The following is an 8,268-nucleotide window of genomic DNA, read 5'->3' as shown; positions in this document are numbered from 1 at the left end:
ACTGTCATTTTTCTGTCTAACCAAGCCCTCAGGCTACGGACAGATTAGCCCGTCACCACAAACCACATTTCAAAGAGGAAAATAGAGGCAAAGCAAATACTGTTTTGTTCTCTCGGTCTCCGCATGTGTCATACACAACATCATTTTGTGACGAGTCGAATCCGACGTTCGGTATCGGCTGCTGTAACAAACCCACTCGTTTGTCCTTCTCTTTGTCAGCTTATTTAAAGCGTATAGTATTTTATTCAAGACTAGTATTCGCGTAAGAAATGCATGACTTACGTTGTAGCATACAAATCCTGCGTTTTGGAGAAGCTCAATGCCTAAATTTTTTTCAAGTAGTAAAAATTCACAAAAGTGCAGGATTCATCGAGATGCGGACCTAGTTTATTGTTTTCATGCCAGTTCATACACATCATGTAACTTAAACAGTTACAGTCACTGTGCTTCAGTTATAATGTATGTGGTGTAACCAATGTCTGTGTTAGATTTTAGATTGAAAGATTAATGTTTGGCTGTGCGTTGACAAAGTGGTATCGAAGGCTTCTGTTAATCCGCAAGCTTAACGGTTTTAAATCATTGACACTCAGAGGAATTTGATAACTGAGGAATTTACTAATAATCACCATTGTGTAGCTAATTTTCATATGACAAAGAGCTATCATAATACAAAGTTAGTGCAATCTGACGTAAAATGTCACACACAAAGTACAGAATTTAGTAAATTACAGCGTTCATGGACCTCAAACAGCTTCTTGAAAGAATAATGCTTTTAATTTATGTTCCATTTCAACTTCTAAGCAGTTTATTAAAAAGATTATGGGCGGCAACAATTAGGAACAGTCACTGGCCAAGAGGGATATTAATTTACGTCAACAGAAGTTGGTTTCACACAGAAGTCATTTACAATGTACTTTTTACTCATACGATCTCGCACAGTTGTTGGAGCAGCTCGCAAATAACTTTGCAGAATCTGTAATCCTCTTCCATTTCTGGTTTCAGATTGGTTCCGGAAACATCTGCTGATCTAATGCCCAGTCCTCGTTGAAACCACCATCATTTACAATGGGATTTTTGCGCAACCGATATCTCTCGTGTAATTTTCCATCGTGAGAACCAATTCGCAATCTCTTTTCACGTTGAAAGCCCTCCAGTGTGTCTCAAGCGCGACTTCCAGTATAATTTTTGGTCTATGAAGTTATTGTGGCCATTTTAGTTTAATCATATACAAGGTGAAAAAAACTTAGATAAATTTGTAATTTTGTTGTAGGAGATTGAAAGAAACACGTTTCTTATGTAACACGAATGTCACACGCGCAGAGCTTCCTGGCTAGGAAGTTTTTTACAATGTTTCCTTCAGGCCAACGTTCAGTGCTTTTTTCTTTTATTTCCGCTGGCACGTATGATGCAAGACGTGGATTTCCAACGCAATTACACTGGTGTGTGAAACTTAAGGCCGAAAGTAATTTTCGCATGATGTGTCACTGTCCACTGACATAGCTCGAAGACACTTGGATCACACATAAAAATAAATGCTACAGTATAGTACAGAAGGTATCTGAAATAGGTACGCAATAAGACGAACAGAAATGGCACTTTTATTCAAAGAAAAAAAAAATGGTTCAAATGGCTCTGAGCACTGTGGGACTTAACATCTGTGGTAATCAGTCCCCTAGACTTAGAACTACTTAAACATAACTAACCTAAGGACATCACGCACATCCATGCCCGAGGCAGGATTCGAACCTGCGACCGTAGCGGTCACGCGGTTCCAGACTGAAGCGCCTAGAACCGCACGGCCTATTCAAAGAAAATAATTACATTGAAGTCACCACAATTTATGACTGTCCTCTGCACATTACAAAAGATGGGACATGACTCTTAATAGGATGCGTGATCGCCATGGACAGCAGTGCATGCTCTGCAATGTGCTCCCGTGCTGGCCAAAAGGATGGTAAGGAGTTCTTGTGGTGGGCATTCCAGTCTTCTACCAGCGAAGTTTACTAGTGGTGGATGGTTGTTGATACATGTGGACATGCGGCAATACTTCTCCTCAGTGTTTCCCACATGTCCCTGATGGGATGTCGGGAGAACGAGCAAGCCAGTCCATTCAGCAAAAATCCTCTCGTTCCAAGAGCTCCTTCACCTGCGTTGTTCGGTGGGATCGTGCACTTGAACAATGAAACTGAAGTCGGGACTGGATGTACCCTTGAAAGACGTACATGGGTAAGAAACACAGTTCCCCAATAACATAGACTGGTGACTGTACCGTACTCAAAGATTTGTAGGTCAGTACGCCGATTCAAATTGATGCTTCCACACACCATAACAGCTGGACCATCAAAACAATCACCGTGCGGGGTAGCGGTGCGGTGTAAGGCGTTTTGTCACGGTCCTGGCGGCTGCCCCCGTCGGAGGTTCGAGTCCTCCCTCGGGCATGGGTGTGTGTGTTGTCCTTAGCGTAAGTTAGTCTAAGTTAGATTAAGTAGTGCGCAAGCTTAGGGACCGATGACTTTAGCAGTTTCGTCCCATAAGACATTACCACAAATTCCCATCAAAACCATCATGTTCGACAATGCTGGACGTACCGCACAAGGCGGGAGGTGGGAACACAGAATTCAACTTGGAACAGTGTCGAACATGATAGTCTTGATGGTCCAGGTTAGCCGTAGCAGCTTTCTGGATATCGATTCTTGCTCTTTGTTTCGATCTTTGATCGTCGGTTGCAACTTGAGAGCGAGGTGGCGCTGGAGACAGGTGACGGCAGCACGATCCTAGCAAGTGTCTCGGGAAGTCGTCGTCGATTTGGCCGGCGACGACAGTACTTGCAGTGTCTTGTGGACTATTTGTGGGCCTAGGCGCTTTGGATCCGTTGACGGATGTTGCTATCTTGACCTCGTTCACTTATATGCGAATGGGAGAATTTATGCTGTCAAACGTGGACTCTGTTTTACGCTACTTCCTTAAGGCCATCGTTCAATGCTTTTTCCTGTTTTTTCCGCTGCTACGTTTGATGCAACACGTGGATTTCCAACGCAATTACACCCGTGTGTGGAACTTAAGGCCGAAAGTAGCTTTCAAATGGTTCAAATGGCTCTGAGCACTATGACACTTAACATCTGAGGTCATCAGTCCCTTAGAACTTAGAACTACTGAAACCTAACTGACCTAAGGACATCACACACATCCATGCCCGAGGTAGGATTCGAACCTGCGACCGTAGCAGCAGCGCGATTCCAGACTGAAGCGCCTAGAACCGCTCGGTCACACCTGCCGGCAAAGTAGCTTTCGATGTGTCACTGTCAACTAACATAGCTCGAAGAAACTTGGACCACACGTAAAGATAAATGCTAAAGTGTAGTGCAGAAGTTTTTAAGGTAATTTTCCTGTGAACACGTCGTTTTATTTGAACATGTTTTCTGGCCTCTATACCAGCAGGTGTAACTACCCTGAAGTTGTTTTAAGTGCAGTTTGATGTTTTCTCTTGAACACTGTACCCATATTCACAATTTATTGCGCAACTCAGTGTTATGATCCATTGAGTGCTAATAGTAATTCTAATTATCCGTGACAGGGCTTGAATTGTTTCACTGATATTGTTACCTTGACAATCTGTGATCATTGTGGGTATTTTTGTTTTACCCAATCTCGGCACTAACATTTGTGTATTGTGTATTAAACTGGAGACCTAGAAACGACGGAGAGGCTTCGTCCTGCCGTAGCCATCAGTGGTACACAACCCCACAACAGGCCACAGCAGTCCATCCACCTCACCGCCGCCCCACACCGAACCGAACCCAGGGTTATTGTGCAGTTTGGCCACAGTGGACCCCGCCCGCAGCCCCCCTTCCCCCTTCCCCCCCCCCCCCCTCCAAGGAGAACGTCTCATACCAGGTGAGTGTAACCCCAAATGTTTGCGTGGTTGAGTAATCATGATGTACGCGTTCGTGGAGTCAGTGTTAGCGCAGCAATCGCCGAAATAGTGTACCTGAGGCGGAATAAGGGGAATCAGCCAGTATTGGCCGAGGTATATGGAAAGCTGCCTTGAAAACCATCAACGGGCTGGCCTGCACACCGGACCTTGACACTAATCCGCCGGGCGGATTCGTGGCGGAGACCAGCACGCCTTCCCGTTCGGGAGGCAGCGCGTTAGACCGCGTGGCTAGCTGGGTGGGCTGGCATTGACATTTAGTCTGTTCCAGGCACCGCTGTGAGATGCCGAGCAGAAGTCCCATTCGACAGCTTTTTACCCCACCAGATTTTTTCTGGGGAGATTTGAGTGTTGCCTCTGCACCCTATAAGCAATAACTGTAAGGCAGATTAATAACTGGATATTTGGTAAACTAGTTTCAGGCAATGTAGATGTATTTTCGACCCGAGCTGTCTAAGATTTGGCCATCCTGATTTAGGTTTTCCGTGATTTCCCTATATCACTTCAGGCAAATGCCGGGATGGTTCCTTTGAAAGGGCACGGCGATTTCCTTCCCCATCCTTCCCTAACCCGAGCTTGTGCTCCGTCTCTAATGACCTCGTTGTCGATGGGACGCTAAACACTAATCTCCTCCTCCTCCTCTAAGATTTAAATTTCTTGTTTACTTGATTTGGATGTAGCCCCCTATGCATTCGCTATTTATAATTTGTGCACTCAGTTGAGATTGTGTGAGCACATAGGGATTCATTGGGGTGTTCTGAGATTAGCTGAATTAATTTGGTGTGCACGCTGCTGGAAAGTCCGTAATTTAATATTTACTAATACATGCTCTCTACTCCAGGCATTTATTCTCAACTTCATTGCTTGTGGGCCTTGTACTGCTATGTGCGGGCGTGAGCGTTCTATCCTGGTTGGGGCTTCTGGTCCCTGCTTCGCACGCCTGTACTCTATCGGTACACAGTTTGACCCTGCGGCGGCTGTCGATCTGCCGCTTTAGCGAGACGTTAACTGTGTCTACCGTTGTGTGCGACGGTGTCATCGGAGCCCACGCCGTGCACGGAGTTCGTATGCAAAAGAAGTTGTATATCTTCCATACAATTCCGAATCCAGAAAGTGCCCACAAGGGCGAGAATTATCGCACAGTTAGCTTAAGAGCTCATGCTTCCGCATGCAAGTTGCTAACGAGAATGATAAGCAAAGGAATCGAAAAGAAATTTGAGGATCTATAAGATGACGATTAGTTTGTCTGTAGGAAATATAAAGGCACCAAAGAGGCAGTTCTAACATTGCTGCTGATAATAGCACCAAGACTGAAAAAAAAATCATGACACCTTCTTAGGATTTGTCGACCTGCAAAAAGCATTTTACAATGTAAAATGTGAACGATGTTTGAAATTCAGAGAAAAATAGTAAACTATGGAGATAAACGGGTAATATATGTACAAAAATCAAGAGGGACCAGTAAGAGTGGAAGACTAAGATCAAAGTGCTAGGATTATGAACGGTTTATTACATGAATGTAGTCTTTCACCCCTACTGTTCAATCTACACATCGAAGAAGCAGTGACTGAAATAAAAGAAAGACTCAAGAATGGGATCAAAATTCCAGCAAGGAGATATCATGTCTTCTAAATGTATGCACGACCGGTTTCGCAGCTTTTTAGTTGTGTCCTGTAGTGCATATAAATGCCATGTCATGTGGTACTGAGAGCTATTACAGAATGCCACAGCGTAAAAGTTGGCGTGTCAAGGCAAATTTCTTAGACTTCCTCAATCGATAAAAACCGTCTTTATTGATAATCACGGTCATCACTTCACTGATTAAAATATGTTCACGTGGGCCTATGTCAAGCAACAGGCGATGCTCCTCATGAATGGTATGTAGAAAATTATTTGGCCGGGAAACTGACACGTTTATGTGCGTTTGTCACCAACCTATTATATTGATGACAACACTTATAAGCGTCTCAGTTTCTAGACCCAATCCATTAATGTATAACATTTATAATAAGCTTCGTCTGTTGTTTGGCTTAAGCCCACCGGAACATATTTTAATCGGTAAAGTGATGACAGTTCTTGATTTTAACACAGACTGGATATTCGCCTTACCAATTAAGGAAGGCGGCTGAGAACTTTGCCCAGCCACGCCAGCTGTTACTCTGCGGCGTTCTGTAACAACTTTCTGTACCATATGGCGCAGTGTTTTTATACACCAGAAGCTGCAACTTAAAAGCTGCGAAATCGGTTGTGTGGGTCTTTAATCGGCCTGAATAATTACAGCTGCAGCGGACTACTGGACCTTTCATTCCATTTTATATTTTAATATTTTTAACATCCGCATTTCATTTAAATACCAGTTGTGCTCTATGAATTAGTCAGTCAATCATGTATAACTATTTTACTGTGTGCAGAATGCTTTCCGCGGAGGAAACTAACAACTCATGTCACACTTCAAATACTTGATGTGTGTCTTCGTAAAATAGTATCCGTTAGACCAGACACTAATGGGAACCTAGTAGACCTCTCAGTGTGTGAATTTTTTCAGTCAGAGGAAGCTGTGTTATAGTGAATTGAGAACTATCCCTACTCCTGCACGCTTTCCACAGACAAGGAACTAAATATCTCCAACACCAATGTGTGGAACGTCTTGCATTAGACGGGCATGCATCCGTTCAAGTATCTGATGGTACAAGACCCCCAGCGCATAGTATCCGTAATAGTGTCTGCAACACATTGTAAATGGAAGGAATATTCAACAGCCAAATAACCATCAAAACTTCTAAGAAAATTCATGTGGTGTGGTATCAACAGAAATTTACCGTAAAAGTGTGGACTGCAATCGTCCACGCTCATCCAAAATGGTTCAAATGGCTCTGAGCACTATGGGACTCAACTGCTGTGGTCATCAGTCCCGTAGAACTTAGAACTACTTAAACCTAACTAACCTAAGGACATCACACACATCCATGCCCGAGGCAGGATTCGAACCTGCGACCGTAGCAGTCGCACGGTTCCGGACTGCGCGACCGCGAGACCACCGCGGCCCGCACGCTCATCCGCTTGTTTCGTATCTTGTACTTATCACGCTCGGTGGAAGAAGTTACCATACCTCTCTCCGTAAAATACTACTGGGAATGATAGATAATGACCCGCTAACAGTCAGACAACTATTATGGTTCTAGCATGTCGTGGCCCCAGCATACTTTACCGTTTATGTGGAAGAACATTTGTGCAGGTTTCTCCTCAGTATCGGATTCGGAAGGGTTGATCCAGTGTCGTGACCACACGTTCTCCCACTCTCACTACTGAGTATTTCTTTTTGCGGGGAGATCTGAAGCGACAGGTAACCGAGAAAAGCTGGTTGCCCGTTTGACTAAATTGCAGCTATTATTCGCGAAACACCTGCTTGTTTTGAGTATATTAGACAATTATTAGCATGCAGATGCCAATTGCGTATTAATGTAAACGGAAATTTTCAGCTACATCTCTGAAACAATATTCATCACTATGTGGTCTAACCGTCGCAGGACATCACTTCAGTCTAAATCTTCATGCACCACAAGCGGGGAAGCGGTGCACTTGTGACCTTTTGTCACATAAAAACAGTGTTTCTTTTCATCTCCTCTAATCACGCCAAAATTTTGTATACGTAGCTGTACGCACCTTGTTTAACTTTGCCCTCTTTCTAATTAGGTTACAATTTCACAAAAAATGATTAGAAAAAATGATCAAAAAGTAAAAATAAATCAAAACATTCACTATCAAATCACGAATATCAGGAGACCTATTAGTGGAAATGTGAGATGTATCCACCCTTAGCCTCTACGAAAGCTTGAAACCTGCTGGGGACACTTTCAATGAGGCGTACAAATTTCGTGGAGGAATGTCAGCCTCTTTTTCTTCAAGAGCCGAAACCAAACGTAGTAGTGATGTTGGGAGTTGCGATCTGCAGCGAAGTCGATGTCTTTGGTTCAAATGGTTAAAATGGCTCTGAGCACTATGGGACTTAACATCTGAGGTCATCAGTCCCCTAGAACTTAGAACTTCTTAAACCTAACTAACCTAAGGACATCACACACATCCATGCCCGAGGCAGGATTCGAACCTGCGACCGTAGCGGTCCCACGGTTCCAGACTGAAGCGCTAGAGCCGCTCGGCCACAACGGCCGGCGTCGATGTCTTTCATTGGGTTAAGCTCGGGACTCTGGGCAGGGCAAACCATCTCACGAATGTTAGTGTTCTCAAACCGTGCTTCATTGGAGCCGCTTTGTGACAGGGTGCATTGTCATCCTGATTCAACCACCGTCTCTGAACTGTTCTCCAACCGTACACAGTAA

The sequence above is a fragment of the Schistocerca americana genome, chromosome 6 (genome assembly GCF_021461395.2).
Source record: "Schistocerca americana isolate TAMUIC-IGC-003095 chromosome 6, iqSchAmer2.1, whole genome shotgun sequence".
Taxonomy (NCBI): Eukaryota; Metazoa; Arthropoda; class Insecta; order Orthoptera; family Acrididae; genus Schistocerca; species Schistocerca americana.
The sequence above is the reverse complement of the archived record's forward strand: the minus strand, read 5'-3'. Positions refer to the sequence as shown.